We start from the raw sequence: 23370 nt of genomic DNA on the forward strand, positions 1-23370 counted from the left end.
AATTTTTTAAATCGAGAAGTTGAATTGACATCTAGGACTTCAAACCATATCTGGCATTGAATAGAAAGACTTCTCTGTTGATGAAGTAACTAGTCCTTACTAGTTATTCCTCAGGGACAACAATTGCCTGCCTGGCACTTATGTAATGGAAATAAAGCTACTGAAAACCAATGTTGTCACAAGATAAATGTCTCTGATTTTAATAATAATTATATAGACATTTATCCAATTTTAGAGTCTCATTTTCTGCGACAAGAGCATTAACTAACTTTAATGTATTGGCTAATGTGTTAGTAGGTAACAGCTATTTTATAAATAGTAAGCATATAGCATAATGATATATGTTCACTTAGGCTAAGATATGCATAATTGAACATTTTTGTAAGTCAGTTATAGCTGAAATATTATGTCCTGTATTGTGATAAAATGCAAAGATAAAGCTGTGCCTTAATAAATTTCAGTGTTAATAACAAATTTCCCAATATCTCCTGAGAGGTTGAAAAGATATAGACTATAGACAATACTATATTCCAGAATATTTTGAGAGATAATAATAGCAAGTAGCAAAGTGATACAATTGTTCAGTGCTATGTGTAAGGTCAGTGGATAATGGGGGATGGTCATGTGGGGAACCCAGACCCGCGAACTTTGGCTAGGACCGCCCACAACCAAGCATGCCAAAAGAAACTTCCCAGGAACCCTTTGGAAAACAGCGACTGTCTGCCAGCTAGTGAGATTTCACCATGTCATATTAGCTCGACCGCCCTAGGGACCCTTTAAATATCTCCCTCACGGGTCACCACTTGCGACTTCCCTGGCCTCCATCTTTCCTCAGGGCCAGGGAACCTCATAGGGCAGGATGCACTCTGTACTCAATAAAGCCTTTTACTATTTCACACTTCGTGGCTCCAGCCCCTTCCTTCCTTCTCAGCGGGGAAAAATACCTTACATTATGTATTTGTGAAGTGATTTTACATAATAGCTCTTCTATTTTTTGCAACTACTCTTTGGAGGATAAATTTTGGCTCATATTTTATAAATGAAAATGTGAGTCAGTGTAGCAGGAAAATGGCCAGCATCAATTCTGAGTCTTCTTGCAATTCAAAGGCTGTTTGTTTGGTATTTGTATCAAGAAATATGAACAATTTATAGAAACTGGTCCAATTTCAAATTGGCCAATGTGTCTGTCAAGAAAATTGTGATTCAAGAAAATGTGATTCAGGGACCAAACATGAAGTGAAAAAGCACAAAAGAGAAGACAAAATCTCCTACATATATATAGTCACCTACTTAGTGAGTGATTTATTAGTGATAATCACAGTATGCAAAACATTTTTGCATTGTTCATCTCATTTTATCCTTAATCATGGGAAAGGTTTAGAACAGGGGTAGTCAACCTTTTTATACCTACCACCCACTTCTATATCTCTGTTAGTAGTAAAATTTTCTAACCGCCCACCAGTTCCACAGTAATGGTGATTTATAAAGTAGAGAAGTAACTTTACTTTATAAAACTTATAAAGCAGAGTTACAGCAAGTTAAAGCATATAATAATAATTACTTACCAAGTACTTTATGTTGGATTTTCACTAAGTTTGGCAGAATAAATCTTTATAAAACAACTTACTATAGTTAAACCTATCTTTTTATTTATACTTTGGTTGCTCCGCTACTGCCCACCATGAAAGCTGGAACGCTCACTAGTGGGCGGTAGGGACCAGGTTGACTACCACTGGTATAGAACATTCTTATCACAAACCTTAAAAAAATCATTATTTTAATAATAGAATGTCTTTAACAACATACACCCTGTCTTACTTATGCTACTGAATATGTCAGTACATATCCACAGATGACCCTAAAACCCTACAAAACAGAAAACTTAAGTATGTGATGGAATCCAGTAAGAGTAGTAACTGAACATAAAAAGGTTCTTCTTTCCTCCAATAATTAATATTCAGCAATTAGCACTGTAGAGTGTTATATGGCAGGTGCACGCGCTCTCCAAGGTCCTGCAGACATAACAGGGTTCCGGGCCCTCCTCTCAACACAGCATAATGCACTGACTTGTGTATTGAGAGTATTCATGCCTTAACTGTGGCTACCAATTTAAAGATCTGCACATAGTTGTAACAGCAGGAATTCGCTTGAGGTGCCTGTGGACTAGCCACAGATGAGAAACCTCTTCAGGAAATAATATAAACTAACCTCAGCAACTATACTTCCAGCTCAGCCTAGATTCAAGCTGAAATAGTGGTTTCAAGCCTTAGTTCTCTAAGAAATCCTGTGGAGCCTTCAAATTTCTGAGAGCCAGCAGAAGGGACTTTAGACCACACCTTTTTGGATTGTCTTATTTTCCATACTAGAGATCATGACTGATACTCAGACATTGTGTTACTTTTTGGAAAATTGAGTTTTTAAAATATTAGGTAGGTGCATTCACTATGCCTCCTTTTGATTACCAAGGATAAATACAGCATCGTGGCAACTTATTTTGGAAATGACATTGATGAACTTAGTTATTGATGAGAGCATGTAAAAAATTTAATAACATTTGTCCATTCAAGTATTTCACATCTATATTTACAACCATGGCAAGGCAGTAAGATGACAAGGAAATCTCTGTCTTCACAGTAAGATGGACTTAGATTTGAATCCTGACTATGACACATTCTACCTGTATGATCTTGAGCGAATTCCACCATCTCCCTGTGCCTCATTTTCCTTTTCAGTAAGATGCATATAAAGGTCTTGCCAGGTTGTCTTCCTTATTTTTGTATTTGAGTGTGTGTGTGTGTGTGTGTGTGTGTGTGAGAGAGAGAGAGAGAGAGAGAGAGAGAGTATGTGTGTGCGCGTGCGCTACTATGATCAACCTCAAAGAACCAGTGGAATGGAACAGGAATTAGTATACTTTGACACATTTGATACTTATATAATTCGCTTAATTTCACCGAGCATGAGTTTCTACACCTGTGAAAGCTTTCGTGCCTTCTTCAGAAAGTTATTGTGAGTTCAAACTGAGATAATATACATTTGTGGGGTAAAACCATAATGTGCTAGACCGAACTTTACACAGGGGTCCTCAAACTTTTTACACAGGGGCCAGTTCACTGTCCCTCAGACCATTGGAGGGCCGGACTATAAAAAAAACTATGAACAAATCCCTATGCACACTGCACATATCTTATTTTAAAGTAAAAAAACAAAACGGGAACAAATACAATACTTAAAATAAAGAACAAGTAAATTTAAATCAACAAACTGACCAGTATTTCAATGGGAACTATGGGCCTGCTTTTGGCTAATGAGATGGTCAATGTGCTCCTCTCACTGACCACCAATGAAAGAGGTGCCCCTTCCAGAAGTGCGGGGGGGGGGCGGATAAATGGCCTCAGCGGGCCATAGTTTAGGGACCCCTGTGCTAGACAAATGCAGAGGACTATTAGAGTATTACTGTACTCAGAAGGGATTCAGGACCCCTTACCTAATTTCTCTTTCCATTTTCAGCAAGCAGGAGAGTTCTTTTTTCCCTCTTCCCTCTGCTGACTTAAGGTGTTTGCAGATGTCGGTGTTTGTGACTCAGGCGGGATGTGGGTGGGGGGCTTCACACTAGAGACTGAGGGGCCACTCTCTGTCCTGGATTGAGTGGCGAGGGTTTTGCATGTGAGTGAGCGCTGCAGTAGGATCCGGCTTATACAAGAAGTCTATCTACAACCAGCTTCGAGGGGATTCATTCACTGCACAAGGTGAGATTCACCTCTGTGGGCTGGCTGTTCAGGTCCCCAGGGATGTGATATTGTATCTGAAGGGTGGGCTGTGCACTCATTAAATAAATGTAGGTGCATCTGGACAGGTGTGTTTTTATGGAAAACTAGTGTTTGTTGAGTATTAGTGACCCTCTGATCTTTTTTTGCCATTCTCTGCCCTTTTCATGTATTATTAAATCATTTAATCCTGCTGACAATAGAATGAAGCAGGACTATTGTCACCCCATGTTACAGGAAGAACACTGAAGCCCAGAGAAGTGGAGTGACTTGCCCAGAGTCACAGAGCTAGTAAGTAACAAAGCTGGGATTCAAACCCAGGCAGTCAGACTCTGGAGCCAAGCTCTTGGCATCTCCTTTGTTCACCTCTCTGGGTCTTTTTATGGTGAATCCTCTCTGATTCAAACTAATGGAGTGGAGTGCACTGTTTGGGTCCAGACGACCTGGGTCAGCTTACTGCCTGGGTGATTGTAGCAGCCACATGGTCTCTCTGAGCTTCAGTAGCTTCATTTTAAATGGGGGTGGGCAGGCTCTCCTTGCCCTGCCCACTGTCAAAAGTGATTTTGAAGCTCCACTAGGATGGAGGAAATGATAAAATTTTGTAGATGTAAAGTAGTGTGTAGATATTCTTATTGCCTCCATGAATTGATGTCTACCAGATTTCAGCTCCCCATGGGGTACACGTAGGGGTTACTGGTTGGTCCCACAGAAGCAGGAATTTGACTCAAGCCTAGAGTTTGTGTAGGCAGGGAGAACAGTAGAAGAGGTTATGTGTAAAAAACGTGTGGAGTTCCTGAGAAATGTTGACTATGATCTTAGCTATGTCAACATTATACACACACACACAGAAAAGACTGGAAGGAAATATTCATTCATCTATTCAGTATACCTCACTGAGAACTTCCTAGGTGCCAGGCATGTCCCAGACACTGGGGTGACACTGGGGAAAGAGGGATGGTTCCTGCTTACATTCTGGTGATGGGCAGACAGTTGGCTCAATAGATACACAAGAAGCAAAAAGAAAGCCATCTGTGGAGCACCAGCCCAAGGAACGTGATGGGACTGAGTGAGATCACAGAAGGCTGGCTGGGAAGGTGACTTTGGGGGAGGCATGCGGGATGAGAATAGCAGAGGGGGGAAGAGGGTTTTTATACTGAGAACATTAGTAAAACCTATTAAGGGTCTTAGAATGAGCCCATCTTGTCTCATCCTTACATGCATGGCACCACCCATGCCACTAAAGAGAGATTAGAGCTACATGAATATAATCATGCTTCTGAAGAAAGGGCATATATCCTTGCCTACGTGATCCACTTGAAGCAAATAAAGATATTTTTTCTATTTAAGAGAGAGGGAATACCAATTCTACTTTTAGGTGTCCATCCTAAAGAAACTCTCACTTACACACAAAGACACATACAGACTATTGTTCATTCTAGCTTTCTTTGAAATACTGAAAAGTGAAAACCTAACCCTCATGAAGAAGAAAAACAAATTAATAAACTGGTTTTTGTATACAGAGTATTCAGCAGTTAATATGAACAAACTGGATCAGGCAAGCTATGGCTTCTGAGCCAAATCTTGACCACCAGTCTGTTTTTGTAAATGAAGTTTTATTGGAACACAGCCACATCCATGTATTTACATATTGTCTGTGGCTGCTTTCTCACTACAATGAGTAGTTGTGACAGATGCTGTAAGGGCCAGCAAAGCCAAAAACTTTTACCATCTGATCCTTTACAGAAAAAGTTTGCTAAACTAGATAAACATTTATGAACATAAATAAATGTCAAAAATATAATGTTGAATAAAAAAGTTTAAAAGTTTATATATATATATATATATATATATATATATATATATATATGGCATGACTTCATTTATCTAACATATTTAAACACACTAAAGAATAGTCTAGTGGCCTGACCTGTGGTGGTGCAGTGGATAAAGCGTCGACCTGGAAATGCTGAGGTCGCCGGTTCAAAACCCTGGACTTGCTTGGTCAAGGCACATATGGGAGTTGATGCTTCCAGCTCCTCTCTCTGTCTCCCCTCTCTCTCTCTCTGTCTCTCTCTCTCTCTAAAATGAATTTTAAAAAAAATTAAAAAAAAAAAAGAATAGTCTAGTGAATGTACAAAAACACAGAAATGATCAAAGCATAATATACTACAACGGTCGGGTGTTGATTCTATTGGAAAGGATAAAAATGTGAAATGCTTGAGAATGAGGTTTTAGCTACACCTCTAATCTTGTATTTCTTTTTTTAAAGGAGAAATCTCAACTCACATCTATCCCATTACCACTAAACTACAGAAATTACAACTAAACTCCGGAACAACCTGAAATCTAGCTGAACGAAAGTCCTGAAATCTAGCTGACTCAAAGCCCTATAACTAAAGACATAAAGAAGAAGCCACATCGAGACTGGTAGGAGGGGCAGAGAAGCAGAATGGGCTGGACTCACACCCGCAGGTGGTGGATAAAAATCAGGAGGGATATCTCGGCTGTAGAGAGGTTCCTCCTGAGAAGTGAGGGGCCCAGCCCCAGACCAGGACCCCCAGACCAGGGTCACAGTGCCAAAAAGAAAAGCCTCCATAACTTCTGGCTGTAGAAACCAGCGGGGATGGTGGCTGAGTGAGACGGAGGTTGCTGGAGTCCAGGCAGATCCTCTCTAAGGGCCCACACAGGGACTTACTCGGACTCACTCCCTCTGAACTCCGGCACTGGGCAGGAACTCAAAAGGCACCAGGCACATACAGGGAAGAATGGAATATTCTGGCATCAGAGTGAGCTGGGGAGTGGGAGGCAGCTTTCTCCCAGACAGAAGTGCTGGTAGAAGTCATTGTTCCTTTGCTGAGCCCTGCCCCCCACTGAGCCACAGGCTGGTGCCATAGCTGAGTCTCCATTAACCTGGCTAACACTGTTTGCCCACCCTGGTGATTCTTTGAGACCCACCCCACCCAACTTGTGGACCCACCCAAGCTGTTTCCAGTGACTTTTCCATACAAATGGCCTATCTTGGTGCATGCTTTGACTTAACTAAAAATCTCTCAAACAAATAGCGTCTGACATCAATATGGCCCCTTCCTTTCGCTAAGTGGCCCCATACCCAGTACTTACGACAGCCAGCCTTGGTTCACGGCTTGACCTCTCCTGAGCACCTCCAGGCCCAGCATAAGTAGCATCCATGTTCAGATTGTTTTGTAGCTGACACCAGATGGCCCTGGACAGAACACAGGCAGTGGCTAATCTTGCCCTTCACCTCTCTGGAGGCCCCACAGCCAGTGAACCTGGAAGACAGCTTCAGATCACATCAAAGCACCACCCAACCACCTCCACAAATGACACACTCAAGGGGTAGATTCAGCAGGCCCCAGGGCCCCGCTGAAGTAAGTCCTGTTCCACAGGTGGCCCCTGCATGGTTCCTTCATGGTGCCAGTCCTTGCAGCTGATCAGCCTGGTGGTAAATTCTTCCCATTGGCATGCCATTAGCAATAAAGGCTCAACTACAACAGGAGGATATACACAGCCAACAGGTAGGAGGAGTGGGGGGGGGGTATGCCTAGAATGCCCAGCTCAAATGAAGGTGGAGGCTGTGCCACTGGACCCTATAGAGCAGGTGTCCCCAAACTACGGCCCGCGGGCCACATGCGGCCCCCTGAGGCCATTTATCCGGCCCCCGCCACACTTCCGAAAGGGGCACCTCTTTCATTGGTGGTCAGTGAGAGGAGCACTGTATGTGGTGGCCCTCCAACGGTCTGAGGGACAGTGAACTGGCCCCCTGTGTAAAAAGTTTGGGGACCCCTGCTATAGAGCACCTCTTACATAAGGCCACTCTTCTAAGCCTGCGAGAGGTAGCAGCTCTACCTACTGCATAGAAATAATCACGGGGAGACTGCCAAAATGAGAAGACAAAAATAAAAAACATATCCCAAATGACAGAACAGAACAAAACTCCAGAAAAAGAACCAAACAAAGTGGAGACAGGCAATCTACCAGATGCAGAGCTCAAAACACTGGTTATAAGTATACGCAATGAACTTAGTGAGAACTTCAATGGCAAAAAAAAGGACATGGAAACAATACAAAAGAACCAGTCAGAAATGAAGGATACAATAACTAAAATGAAAAATAACTTACAGGGAATCAATCATGGAGTAAATTGAGCCAAGTATTAAATCAGTAATTTAGAATAAAAGGAAACAAAAAACACCCAATCAGAACATCAAAAAAAAAAAAAAAAAAAAGAAAGAAAGAATTCCAAAAAAGTGCAGATAATGTAAGGAGCCTCTGGGACAACTTCAAGCATACCAACATTTGCTTCATGGGGATGCCAGAAGGAGAAAAGAAAGAATAAGAAATTAAAAATCTATTTGAAGAAACAATGACAGATGACTTCCCTAACCTGGTGAAGGAAATAGACATACAAGACCAGAAAATGCAGAGTCCCAAACAAGGTGAACTCAAAAAGGCCCACACCAAGATACATCATGTAAAGCCAGTAGCCACAGCCACCATCACAGGTGCCTGGCCCGTGCAGGTTCGCATTTGATTTGAACAGACAGTAATGAAACACTGAGCCAAGAATTAGTGGGCCATTATATTTAATCTTAGCTCACACCCAGCGGGCGAGAAATACACACAGTAGGAAAACACTTCCCTTTCTATTCAGGGCTCCCAAAGCCACTGACTCATCCGAGTTTCCTAAAATCAAACGTTTCTACCTCACCAACCTTATTCACCTCTGTTCCCCATCTCCTTCTCTGCACAAACTCTGCACAAACTGGCTTCTCCTTCAGCATTCTGCCATCTTGGCTGCCTCTCCTTTTCAATGCTAATTTCAGGAACCAAGAAAAAGCAAGCCCCCGGTCTGCCCCATTTTATAGTGTAGAAATCAAAACCTTTAAACCAATATACAAATAAGGAAGTCTCTGATACAAAGCCACTTATCTGAGACATAAATGGGATTTCTTATAAGATTGCACCACCCCACATCATGCAACAGTCAAAGGTGTGGGGGAAAGCTTAGTGTTGAGAAGATCTTAGTATTAAAAGGGTGGGAAAAGCTTAGTCTTAAAACTAAGTCTTAGGCTATAAGGAAGGACCTTGCCTGCTTATAGCCTGTCCCCCACACCCAATGCAAACTATAAGCGAGCAAGCATATATATATTTGCAAACTTATTTGACCCACACATCATAATTAAAATACAAAAGGTTAAAGGCAGAAAATGCTAAAAGCAGCAAAGGAAAAATAGTTACAAGGGAACTCCCATAAGACTACCAGTTGATTTCTCAACAGAAGCTTTGCAGGCCAGAAGGGACTGGTGTAAGGTATTTTCTGCCGAGGAAGAAAGAAGGACATAGCCACCAAGTGTGGACAAGCAAAAGCTTTATTTAGAGCGCTCCCGGGCAAGGTTCACTGGTCCACAAGACAGGGGACAGGGAAGTCGCGCAGCTTCTCCTGCCCGGGGTTAATTTATAGCGTTGGTAGGGTGGTGGTGGGTGGCGAAATTTCATTGGCTGACAGACAGTTGCTCTTTTTCAAAATGCTTCTGGGCTGTTTCTTTTGGCGGGCATTGGGTGTGTGTGGTTCCTCATGTGACCTTCCCCCATTGCCAACTGACCTCACAACGGGCAAGAAATATTCAAAGTGATGAAAAGCAAGGACTTACAACCAAAATTACTCTACCCAGCAAAACTATCATAGAGAGTTGAATGACATATAAAGAGCTTCCCAGACAAGAACTAAAGTGGTTCATCAGCACCAAAACAATATTACATAAAATGTTAAAGGGTGTTCTTTGAGAAAGAGAAGAAAAGATTTTTAAAAATATATGAACAATAAAATAGTAATAAATACACATCTATCAACAACTGAATCTAAAAAAGTAAATGAACAAGCAGAACAGAAACAGATTCATAGATACAAAGAATATTATGACAGTTGTCAGATGAGAGGGTCTAGGGAATCACCCATCTAACCTTGAATCCTCTATGACTTGAATTGGGAAACTTTAATTAAAAGCCCTGAGTGAATGTCTCTTGGATGCAAACACCAAGAAACTGTAAGTGACCTTTGTGCAGACACTAAGGAATGCATGTGAAGGGGCTCTAGAAAATTAGCCTGGGCCCTGGCTGGTTGGCTCAGCGGTAGAGCATCGGCCTGGAGTGCAGGGGTCCCGGGTTCGATTCCAGGCCAGGGCACATAGGAGAAGCACCCATCTGCTTCTCCACCCCTCCCCCTCTCCTTCCTCTCTGTCTCTTTCTTCCCCTCCCACAGCCGAGGCTCCATTGGAGCAAAGATGGCCCGGGCGCTGGGGATGGCTCCTTGGCCTCTGCCCCAAGCGCTGGGGTGGCTCTGGTCGCGGCAGAGCGACGCCCCGGAGGGGCAGAGCATCGCCCCCTGGTGGGCAGAGCGTCTCCCCCTTGTGGGCGTGCCGGGTGGATCCCGGTTGGGCGCATGCGGGAGTCTGTCTGACTGTCTCTCCCCGTTTCTAGCTTCAGGAAAAAAAAAAAGAAAGAAAGAAAATTAGCCTGGAGGTTCTAGCTTGCCCCTTCCTTTGTGCTTATTAATTAGCAAAAGAAAATGAATGTTCTGACCCAAATTAACATTTTCTCCATGTCAGCAAAGTAGCCATTAGTCATTCTTTCTCCTTATCACCTGGTCTCCCTCCCTTGTAATCCTGTTAACCTCTGTTCTGCTTCTGATCAATAAAAGCTAAGGGAGAAGGAGATTCAGGAGGTCTTCTTTGTCTCCCTTGGCAGGCCTCCCCTCTTCCTCTTGAAATAAATTTGTGTCTTAAGTAGGTTTTTTCCACACAACACTGGTAGTTAGTTCCCAGCGGGCTGGAGTACTACAGGAGGGGGTTAGGAGGAGAGGTGAAAAAAGTGAAGAGAGTAAGTACAAATTGATAGTAACAAAATAGTCACAGGGATAGAAAGTATAGCACAGGGAATATAGTCAATTATATTCTAATAACTGTGTACGATGTCAGATGGACACAAGTTTTATTGGAATGATTACTTAGAAAGATATGTAATGTCTAATCACTGAGATATACACCTAAAATTAATATAATATTGTAATTCAACTATAATTGAAAAATTACAAGTGATTTTAAAAATAAAAGAAATATCTGAAGCAGATATAATAGTCTCAGTTTAATATTAGCAGTACATACATAAATGTGTGTTATATTTTTCTTATATCTTTATATGTTTGAAATAGTTTCAAATAGTTTTAAATAATAAATAAAAAGAAAAATAATGTGCATAACAGTTTGTTTTCCAAGATATTTATCATAGTACTGTTTGTAAAAGAAAAAGAATAAACAAACACAATGTCCAACAAAAAGAGATTGGTTAAATTAGTTATATAACATTCAGATGAATACAATCATTAAAATACTTCTGTAAACAACCTAAATTTCATTAAGAATAGAACAGATAATTAAATGGTGGTTTGCTCATACAATAGAATACTATCATATAAAGGTAAAGAGAATAAACTAAAGAGAATAAGCTTCAAGCAACAATGTAGGTCAATCTAAAAGGCTTTTGATGAGTGTAAAGCCAGTAGCCACGGCCACCGTCACAGCTGCCTGACCCATGCAGGTTCACATTTGATTCAGACAGAGGGTAATGAAACAATGGAGCTAAGAACTGGTGGGCCATTACCTTTAATCCTAGCTCGCACCCGGTGGGCAAGAAATATACACAGTGGGAAAACACTTCCCTTTCCATTCAGGGCTCCCAAAGCCACTGACTTATCCGAGTTTCCTAGAATCAAAGGTTTCTACCTCACCAGCCTTATTCACCTCTGTTCCCCATCTCCTTCTCTCTGCACAAACTGGCTTCTCCTTCTGCAATGCTAATTTCAGGAACCGCAAGAGAGAGCCCCTGGTCTCCCTTATTTTATAGTGTAGAAATTAAAGCCTTTAAGCCAGTATACAAATAAGGAAGTCTCTGATACAAAGCCACTTATCTGAGGCATAAATGGGATTCCTCATAAGAGTGCACCACCTCCTATCATGCAACAGTCAAGGGTATGGGGTAAAGCTTAGTGTTGAGAAGATCTTAGTATTAAAAGGGTGGGAAAAGCTTAGTCTTAAAATAAAGCCTAGGCTATAAGGACCCTGCCTGCTTACAACCTGTCCCCCACACCCAATGCAAACTATAAGCAAACAAACATATACATCATATTTGCAAACTTATTTGACCCACAATGAGCAAAAGCACCAGACCCAAAGGAGTATGTATTATATGATCCTTTTGTATGAAGTTCAAAAACAGGCAAAATTAATAGATAGTGTTAGAAGTCAAACAGTGAGTTTGACTACCTCTCCTCAGTGAGAGGAGAGATTGGTACAAACTGGAAAGTGGCACAAGGCAATCCCTGAGGTCCTGGAATGCTCTATAATCTGACACAGCAGGTACGTGGACAGAGGTGGGTGCAACACAAGGGAACGCTACACAGGTGGACACTCATGTAAGAATGCCCTGAACTAGACGAATTAAAACCAGTGTACTCTACTGTATACCTAATACATGTTAAAGTACTTTTATAGAAGAATATTGAATACTCGGGGTATTGTTTGGGATATACTGTTTGATAGATATGTAAATTCCAAACTGCCCTCTTGATGTTCCGCTTATCTGTCAGACCTCACCCTTACTGGACTATTGACCCTGAGACAGAGGAATTCCAAAAGCTGACAAGCCGCCCCAAGGAGGGGCTCCAGACATACCAGGATTTTTGATTCAACACCCACATGCTCGAAGCCCCCCAAGGAGGAGCATTCCAGACATACCAGGACTTTTGCCTTAGTATCCCCTCAGGCTCTCCCAAACACTATATAACTTGCCCCTAGTCTGTAACTGGTGCTCTTCTCCCCTAGGAGAAGTGCCCAGCAGGGTTCCTTTCTTTCTTTCAATAAAGCCTGTTACTCTGATCTTTCGGACTCCCATGGATTCCAACACTGTTGAGTGAAAGAAAAGTAGCTAGAAGTCAGTAAGCATAATATAATCCCCCCAAAATGAACTGTGATTATATATATATAATGTGTTATATTCTAAATATTTTTACAACCCATTCCACATTTTCTGTGTATTTACATAGTGACAGAATAACTGGTCTGCAAAGATGACCATCCTTCCACAATGAACCACACTTCTGGACATTCCTGCCTTGTGGAGTCTCCTCCCACATTGAATCTGGGCTGTCCGGTGACTCCTATCAACCAAGAGAAACGTACAGACAGTCCAGCCCTAACCGTTAAGAGTCTCGGCAGTGCCTGCTCCTTGGCTCTTGGATTACACGCCTTTAGGAACCTTGAACTGTCATAGGAGAAGCCTGACTATCTTGTTGGAAAGACCACATGGCGAGACTATGTGGAGATGCCGTGTGGAAAAAGAGAAGCCCCGAGTCCCGATGGAGTGAGAGGGGGGAGAGAGAGAAGGGGTCTTGGCTGCCTCAGCCTCTGAACTGAGCACAGATCTCCAATCATCTCCTGCAGGGCTTCCTAGGAGCGAACCATCAGACCGCTCCTGCCCTGGAAGTCTTCAGCCACAGCGAGTATCACAAGGAGCAGAACCCCCCAGTCAAATAATGAAATGGTTGTTGTTTTCAGCTACTGAGTTGGGGTTTACTGGTTTATTACCCAGCAAGAGAGAACTAAGACACTGACCTAGCTCAATTCCATCAGAGATGTACTAGGCACATCTGCATGCCTGTTCAGATATCGCAAATTCAGCTTGTCTGCACAGAACTAACCATCTTCCCCACACCCTCCAGACCCCTGTGCTTCTCATAGCAAATACCACACCAGCATCCACAGGGCTGCCTAGCAGCCCCACAGATGTGAAGCGGAAACCCATTAGATTTTAAGCTGTGATACGAATGTCATTCCATCCCTAGTATTCAGTCCAGGCCGACAACTGAGCCTGCTCAAAACCCTTACTGAAGGAGAAACTGAATATATGCAGTTCCACAAGCTGTTCTGATTCCTCACACTTCCACTCCCCACGCTGCCTCTTTTACCCCCAACACTGTCCATTCATAATTGATTCACTGAAGTCTGTTTTGAAAGAGTTGGGAGTCACCTTTTCCAGGGTGTGCCCCTGCTCCCCCAGTCCCGGCCTGGAAGTCAGGGCCTCCTGCTCTCGGCTCCCATGCAGGGATGCCGGGGAGGCCCCCCAGCGCCACAGCGGCAGCACCGACAGGCAGATACCAGCTTGTCCCTGTCACACACGGAGGGCGCAGTTCCACTGGTGACATTTTTCCCCCTCGTTACCGTGCAGGTTTGTTTCCTGCAGCCTTCCCACCTTTGATGCTCAGCCACGAGGCTTTTCACTCCACTGAGATGACCGAGCGGGTGCTGCCGGGAACACAGAAGTCCCCGATGTGCTTTGAGCCTCAGGCGGACTTACTAGAGTCAGGTGGTGAGACATCAGGCAAACAGATCAGACATGGAGAGAGAAAGGATTTTCTCAGCTCCCGGAACTCTCCTTACAACTGATCCATGGCCAAGGCTGGCTGACCTGTACTAGGTCGTTTGGGCTGTAGACAGTCCTAGGTGACTCCCAGGGGAGGCCTGCAGGGAGCTGCGACCTGCTGAGGAACTCCCAGGTGAGGGGGCACTCACTGAATGAAGCAGGAGAGCAGGAGGGCTACGGCTCCAAGTTTGGGTCAAGTCAGGCTGGGACATGGAAAGCCTGCTGCACCAGCTGGCGCTGAGGGGCGATGAGGTGGGCTGGGTAAGAGTGTGGGGGCACAGACCTGAGGAGTGGGGGTGAGTTGTAGAGACCCTGATGGTGCTGAGAACCAGACCTCGGATCAGGTCAGCTGCAGACACAGCACTACAAGGGCCTGCGCAGCTCCGGAGAATCAGGGGGGTCCAGCAGGGAGCCCAGGCCATCACTCAAGTACCAGGGCTGGGGTGTCACTCCTCGGCCAGTGGGAACCAGTGGAGAAGACTGTGTCAAGAGTAGACATGAGCCTGAGCAGGCCGGTGGCGCAGTGGATAGAGCGTTGGACTGGGATGCGGAAGGACCCAGGTTCGAGACCCCGAGGTTGCCGGCTTGAGTGCGGGCTCATCTGGTTTGAGCAAAAAGCTCACCAGCTTGGACCCAGGGTCGCTGGCTGGAGCAAGGGGTCACTCGGTCTGCTGAAGGCCCGCAGTCAGGGCACATATGAGAAAGCAATCAATGAACAACTAAGGTGTCGCAACAAAAAACTGATGATTGATGCTTCTCATCTCTCCGTTCCTGTCTGTCTGTCCCTATCTATCCCTCTCTGACTCTCTCTCTCTGTCCCTGTAAAAGATAAAAAAAGAGTAGACATGAGCTCCTGCTTGCACTCAGATGCATGTGAGGAAGGAGGACAAGGATGAAGAAAAGGGAGTTGAACTCCAAAATCGCAGTTTTAAACTGAAAAGGGCTGAAAGGGGCAGAGCTACCCACAAGGAACATAGTTTGGCTGGTGCCACCACCAGTGGGCATCTCGGCCAGTATGAGATGAGCTTGGTCACAGATGACAGAGGGGTCTTGGGCTTGCACATCTGAGTGTAGTGTGTACATTTCAACTCTGGCTGCACACAGACAGGCTGGGTTACCTCGATCAGGCAGTTAACCTCGCTGGGCCTTAGCTTCTCATCTGTAAAGCGAGGATGATTGCACCTACCTGTGGGGAGGACTAAATGACCTAAGAGCTTGTGCTGGAAGTAGAGTCGGCCCTGAAAATGTGGCAGGTGTTGCCTTTCCCTCTCTCATAACACCGCTAAACTCTCATGGCGGGTTCTCTTTCCCGTCTTGTTGCCTAGGCAACCAGCTCACTAGACCGTGGGCAACTCAAGGACCGGGGACTCTTATTTTATTCAGTTTGTGTCTTCAGCACTGAGCCTAGTACTGGACGCATGTTTGTTGGATGAAATTTATCCGGAAAAATAAAGAGAAGTAGGCTTAAGGCTGCAGGCCCCCAGAGGACTGGCCGGCAGAACCAGGCTCCAGGAGCCCGTGCCGGCTTCCTTCCTTGGGGAGGCTGATCCCGCCCCTATGGTGCCAGAACCGCCTACTGAAACCACGGATCTGGTGCTGTGGGTCATGCCAATCAAGACAGGCCTGCGCCGTTACCATCCACAAAGACGGTCAGATGTTAATGGCATGAGACGCTGGCCATCTGCCATTGGAACCTGAACAGCTGCCCGGCAGGGAGAGCCATACAGTCTGTTTACCGAGAGCCTGAAGGGGAAGCTTAAGGTCTACGAAGTGAGTGAGGAAAGAGTCAGGCAGGACGGGGCGATGGAGGTTTGTTTGATTGAAGAGAGTAACTCGTGGTGCTGTACGGTTTACTCTGCGCCGGGCAGTGTGCCTAGACTTTCTCTACGTTACTGCTCCGAGTCTTCACAGCAACCTTTTTAAGAAGGTATTCTTAATTTCAATTTACAATTGGGAAAATGAAAGTCACAGAGTTCTAGTAATTTTCCCAGAGACACAGAGCCAGCGAGGGTGAGCAGACACTTGGGACCAGGCAGGCTGAGCCCACAGGGCACCCCTCAATCATACGTGTGCTTCCCCAGGAGTAGAGTGCTCCCCAGCTGGGACATGAGCCTGCATTGCCTCTTTCTGACCAGACTAGAAATTGCTACATCTCTTCCCTTTTCAGCAGCCCCCAAACTTGTGAAGTCGAACTGCAGAGGATGGCGAGCGCTGTCCTTCAGCGCAGTTCTGCACTACCCATCAGCTCTCTGACCCAGGCTGCGTTCTCTGCCAAATGCAACTAGTTGGCCCCTAAAACCTTCTAGCTCTAGCAGTCTACATACAGTTCCGTGAATCGCTACTCAGATGATTCCATTTTACAGGACTGGACCTAGCCTAACTAAAGATGATCAAACCCAAATAGGACCTGTTTTTAAACATCACACTAAAAACATGTCCTTAGAAATAAGTTTGTATGGTGAATGGCAGAGTCTGTCTCTCCAAAAAGGAAATATTATCATAAAATAGACATGTTTGCATTGAATTCAGGGACCTCAAAGTTGGCTTCAAGCATCACAAATCACAAAAGCTCCACGTGGAAGACACCAGTAATTCAACGGCAGGCCCTGAGGCTGTGATTTATACACACAGAGACAGGTGTGGCTTAAAAGCGGGTGTTCCCTGGTAGCAGTCTCTCACTCTTATCGGCTCAGCTTCCACCCAAATATCTCAGGAAATATCTTCACTATGCAGCCCAGACAAATGGTATCAACTTCATGCATTACGTGAACACTCCAGTCCACAGGGCAGCACCATATAGGGAAGAATTATTAAGAGAATAAAACATCCAAACCTAGAGACTATCCCACAGGCAAACCATGCACTTTGCCTGAGTGTAGCACACATTTCTTCAAAGAACTTCTGTGTATTATCTCTGTAATTCCTGGTGCCAGGACAGAGAAGCTACGTCCTGATCAGGTCCCTCAAAGTGCAGCCCCGGGGGCTGGAGAGATGGTGCCACTGACAGCAGCAGGCAGTATTGGTAACCAAATCACCGTCTTTCACATCTAGCCCCAAAATGAACAAGACTCTAAGAAAAATAAGCAACAGGCCCTGGCCGGTTGGCTCAGCAGTAGAGCGTCGGCCTGGCGTGCGGGGGACCCGGGTTTGATTCCTGGCCAGGGCACATAGGAGAAGCGCCCATTTGCTTCTCCACCCTCCCCCCCCCCTCCTTCCTCTCTGTCTCTCTCTTCCCCTCCCGCAGCCAAGGCTCCATTGGAGCAAAGATGGCCTGGGCGCTGGGGATGGCTCCTTGGCCTCTGCCCCAGGCGCTAGAGTGGCTCTGGTCGGGGCAGAGCGACGCCCGGGAGGGGCAGAGCATCGCCCCCTGGTGGGCAGAGCGTCGCCCCTGGTGGGCGTGCCGGGTGGATCCCGGTCGGGCGCATGCGGGAGTCTGTCTGTCCCCGTTTCCAGCTTCAGAAAAAAAAAGAAAGAAAGAAAGAAAAAGAAAAATAAGCAACAGTTTCTACTCTGCCATCTTTGAACAGGAGCAGCCCAGACTTTCTGGCCAAATTCTTGAATTTTTAGCAGGTCAACAAGTTTCCTACACTTCACAACTTCTTCAGAAGAACCCATGGAAATTACTCAACGATTTAGAGACAGAGTGTGAACGTCTTGCTACATCAAGGCTCTAGGCATCAGTTTTCCGCCTGTTTCATTGCAACCCTAAAGCCAGCTCTAATTCATTGTCACCCAGGCATTATCAAGTTTTCAGCGCCTTGATGCCACCTGTCTGGTGATCTGGGCTGATGCTCCAGCTGCTGTCCTGTCCCTCTTCCTAAGCGCAGGGGGACAGCCTTTCCCCAGCCCCCATTTCTTCTAATCCCTGTCCTCCTCCCTACAGCCTAGCTCACACACACAATGCCAGAGTGACAAATGAGCAGTCAATTTAATTTCACTGCACTTGACAAGAACGCACACCAGATGGAAGGCCACAGAAAGTGCTGCGTGCCTTGGAAGGGGAGGGGTGGGCTGTTTGGGGGGCTATCACCATAACAACAGGAAAAGCACTGCTGAAGTTACTATTCTGGTGCTGCCGCTAATGACTATGTGTGTTTCATTTGGCCCTGTGATCAAGCAACCTGTCCCTGGCAGATGGCTTGCTTCCTTCTCTCCAGTGAGTTAACCAAAGACCACAGTTGTATTTGGTTGTTTTATTCTTTTTTAAAACACTGACAGGCTTTAAAATGCTTTGTTTTTACATTGTATTTTGTAGAACTCAAATACCTCAAAATTCTTTCCAAACAAACACCATTCTGTGGAAATAAAAGGCAGACCCAGTAGCATGAACTAATTTAGTGTTTAAATATATACAGGGCTAGATGGGAAGGCCGGTTATATACTTACATGATTAGAAATACTTAATAGTGGGTCAGTAGGATAATATTTGGAAGTTAAGCTTTTCTTATTTATAGATTAAAAGTTTTACTCAGATTCAACCCAGAAAAGCTTAGGGTTGACACCTATCCACCCTTAAAATTGACACAGGATCAGATGGGTTTGGTGTGGCTCTGGGGGCAAAGTGAGACTAAGTCTCATTGAGGATGACAGCAATCCAATCTATTTTTAAAAAGCTATTTATATGAACTATATTACATAAAGGTCTGGGGCAGTTTACCAGAAAATGTATATAATATTTAAGGATTAATAAACGTTTGAGGGACTTGATGTCAAAAAACCAATAAGTATGGAAATAATAAAACTAGGGTAAGAACAGCACAAAAAGTGCACGTCATATAGCTCTTCGCACTTGATATAGGAAAAAAATGCCATATGCAAAATATTTATTTCTTCCAGAAGCTAAAACAAACCAGAAATTCACAGGAAGCACAACTCTTCCTGAACCTGGAGCCTGAGAGAAATGCCTCCCCCCTTCTCATAAGGAGGTACTATTAAATAAAAAATTACTCACAACACTTGTTAAAGAATATAAGTGGAATCAATTCAATTTTGTGATTGCCTTATTTCACTATTCAAGGAATTGCAGCAATAGATGTAAGGACTGATGCAATGGACTTTTATGGTGGGGAGAAGGATTTGGTTCAACTTCAAACACAACAAGGGAAAGTTGAAATATACAGCCAAGGAACAGGGTAGGGGTCAATGGGTGGAAAATTATAAGAGGAAACATCAGGGATAAGGGGTTCTGGCTGAAGTGACCTAACAGGAGTTTTGTGAAAGGCAGGCCGGGGTGGTCAGCTATCACCTTTCACCAGGGGAAGCAGGGTGAGGGCGGGTTGTGGGGTGAGGAATATGATCAATATCAAGGGTGATCAGATAACAACAAAGGTGGGAGATTCTGGTTAAACAGACTTAGAAGGATTCTTGCTAAAACTGAACAATGCAGAGGCAAACAGAGAAGCCCAAAAGTCAAGGCCTGGTGGGAAAAGAAGTTGGAGAGGCCAGATCAGAGTTTGGTCAGGAGAGAATCTTCATCAGCGTTCATGGTGACCTTCCTACTGGGGCTGTCACTGGACAGTCTACATACTTCTTAAAAAATACTCACAGCAGGCCCTGGCCAGTTGGCTCAGTGGTGGAGCATCGGCCTGGCGTGCAGGAGTCCCGGGTTCGATTCCCGGCCAGGGCACACAGGAGAAGCGCCCATCTGCTTCTCCACCCCTCCCCCTCTCCCTCCTCTCTGTCTCTCTCTTCCCCTCCTGTAGCCAAGGCTCCATTGGAGCAAAGTTGGCCCGGGCGCTGAGCATGGCTCCATGGCCTCTGCCTCAGGCGCTAGAATGGCTCTGGTTGCAACAGAGCAACGCCCCAGATGGGCAGAGCATCGCCCCCTGGTGGGCATGCCGGGTGGATCCCAGTCGGGTGCATGCAGGAGTCTGTCTGACTGCCTCCCCGTTTCCAACTTCAGAAAAATACAAAAAGAGGAAAATAAAATTAAATTAAATTAAAAATAAAAAAAGTACAGCCAGCTCTGATCTGAGGAGGCAAAACACTGTGATGTAGGTGCATAATCTCAGATGGTCAAGCACTGAGAAGAACCTTCTGACAGTAATTGCTGTCCACAGTAACATCCTTCTTCTCCTTGCAGATCAGCCATTACAAATGGTGGGAGGGCTGGAGAATCACTGTATCATTAAGTCGTAACCAAAGGGGTGTCATTTTTAAAAGTATATTTATTATAATTATATAATTTTCTATTTAAATCAGAATAAATATTTTCAAAATGGAAATAAGGCAACAAGAAAACCTCTAGACTCTGGAGATATGCAGGAAACAGTAATTCCCAACCAAGAGGATATAATATGATACAATCTTCAGGGTGTGTGAAATTTTTCTATTAACCAAATGGATGAGGAATCAAAAGCAACAGACTGCTGGTCCAATGATTAAGTAGAGAGAATTCAAGCAACAAAAAGAAGCTAAAATTTTAAATACTAAAATATTCTCTAGAATTGTGCCACTAAAATCAATAGTGCCACTCATCCTAAAATTCATGTGGGATCTCAAGGGGCTCCAATTAGCCCCCCCAAAAAAAACAACCCCAAAACACTCTTGAACAAAAAGAACAAAGTTGAATACTCATACTTTCTGATTTCAAAACTTACTACAGAGCAACAATAATCAAAATGGTTTGGTACTGGCATAAAGACTGATGTATAGAACAATGGAATAAAATAAAGAGCCCAGAAGTAAGTCCTCGCATACATAATAAAATGATTTTTGACAAGAGTGCAAGAACATTAAGTGCAAGAAGGGCAGTCTTTTCAACAAATGATTCTGGGAAAATTAGATATCCACATGCAAAAGAATGAAGTTGAACCTTTACCTTAAACCATATACAAAAATTAACCCAAAATGGATCAAGACCTCCATGTAAGAACTACAACTACAAAATTCTTAGAAGAATTTCATGGGAAAGAGCTTCATGACGTCACAGCCTCAGGGCCTGCCATTGAATTCCTAGATATGAAATAAAAAATACAGGCAACAACAACAAAAAAAAATAGACAAATTGAACTTTATCAAAATTAAAAACTTTTGTGCAGCAAAAAGGATACTATTGAGAGAATAAAAAAACAACCCACAGTGCGAAGAAAAATATTTGCAAATCATGTATCTGACAAGGTATTATCATCCAGAATATATAAAGAACTTATACAACTCAACAACAGAGAAACAAGCAACCTGATTTTTTTTTCTTTTTTCTTTTTTTTTTTTTTTGTATTTTTCTGAAGCTAGAAACGGGGAGAGACAGTCAGACAGACTTCCGCATGCGCCCGACCGGGATCCACCCAGCACGCCCACCAGGGGCGATGCTCTGCCCACCAGGGGGCGATGCTCTGCCCCTCCGGGGCGTCGCCCTGCCACGACCAGAGCCACTCTAGCGCCTGGGGCAGAGGCCAAGGAGCCATCCCCAGCGCCATCCTTGCTCCAATGGAGACTTGGCTGCGGGAGGGGAAGAGAGAGACAGAGAGGAAGGAGAGGGGGAGGGGTGGAGAAGCAGATGGGCGCTTCTCCTGTGTGCCCTGGCCGGGAATCGAACCCGGGACTTCTGCACGCCAGGCTGACGCTCCACCACTGAGCCAACCGGCCAGGGCCAAGCAACCTGATTTTAAAATGAGCAAAGAACTTGAATAACATTTCCTCAAAGACCTACACACTGTCCAATAAGCACATGAAAAGCTGTTCATCATCACTAGTCATTAGGGAAATGCAAATCAAAACTACAATGAGATATCACTTTATACCTATTCGAATGGCTATTTTTTAAAAAGATAGGAAAAAAGTCTTGGTGAGGAGGTGAAGAAATTGAAACCCTCATGCATTACTGGTGGAAAGATGAAGTGATGTGACTGCCACGGAAAGCAGTGAGCTGACTCCTCAAAAAGCTGAACAAAATCTACCATATGACTCAGCAATTCTACTTCAGGGTCACACACCAAGGAACTAAAAACAGGGACTCAGACACTCGTGCGCCAATGTTCAATGCAGCAAACAACCCAAATGTCTGTGAATAGATAAATGGATAAACAAATTATGGTATATCCAATAATGGCATGTTTTTCAGCCTTAAAGAATCTTAAAGAAAAAGACAGGTACTGTATAATTCCATTTACATGTGGTACTTAGAGTAGTCAGTTTCATAGAGACAGAAAGAAGCAGGGTGGTTTCCAAGGGCTGAGGGGGTGAGGAATGGGAGCTAGTGTTTAATGGTACCCGGTTTCAGTCTGGGAAGATGAAGAAGTTCTGCACAAGAACAGTGGTCATGGTTGCACAACAACATGAATGTATTTAATGTTACTGAACTGTACACTTAAAATGATTAAAATGGTGACATTTAAGTGATTTTACTATAATGAAAAGAAAAAACACAAAATATATATTAAAAAAACATTGGTGGCAACTGTTCCAACTTTTACGCAAAATATAAATTAGTGTTTTAGAAGTTTCCGCTGCATCTACGAGAAGCCCCTTAACCCTGGCAAAAGGAATCTGGTTTACTGTTGAGATGACCCCACACACGGCCAAGCCGCTCTCACTAGTTAAAAAGCAGTTTCAGTCTTTCTTATTCTCGGTCTAATTCTGACTAAAGACAAGAAAACATAAGAGCACTGATGATCAAATTCAACAACTTAAGGGGGAGCATAAACTTGGTAATAATTCTGCAGATTTACCCCATGTTTTCTTGTGCACTGGCAGAAGTCCTTCTCCCTTACCCTCCCTTCCCTCACCACTGCGGTGTGGGCAGACATGTGTCCCCACCCTCCTGGGGAGCAGAGGGAAGGCGTGTCCCCATGGTCAGGCCAGGGGTCCTGAGCGGAAGCGTGAGCATAGGTGATTGAGACCAGACACCAGAGGAAATACAGAAGTGGCAACAGGAGTTCCAAGCAAGAGGTCGTGGGTTCAGCCAGGACGTGTTAGCACCCCCTCCCACCCCTGGGGAGCCTCTGACACACACGAGGGGGGCTGCCTTCTTTGCAGTCATGCAACTGATTCTAGAGGCCTGGAGAACCTGGGAACCTCGGTTACACAACCTACACATAAAATAAAGGGGGACAAGAAACAGGCTTTTAAAGGTTAAAAACCTTACAGAGGTGAGCCTAGTTTTAAATTCACA

This window comes from Saccopteryx leptura, chromosome 11 (genome assembly GCF_036850995.1).
Source record: "Saccopteryx leptura isolate mSacLep1 chromosome 11, mSacLep1_pri_phased_curated, whole genome shotgun sequence".
In the NCBI taxonomy this organism is placed as follows: Eukaryota; Metazoa; Chordata; class Mammalia; order Chiroptera; family Emballonuridae; genus Saccopteryx; species Saccopteryx leptura.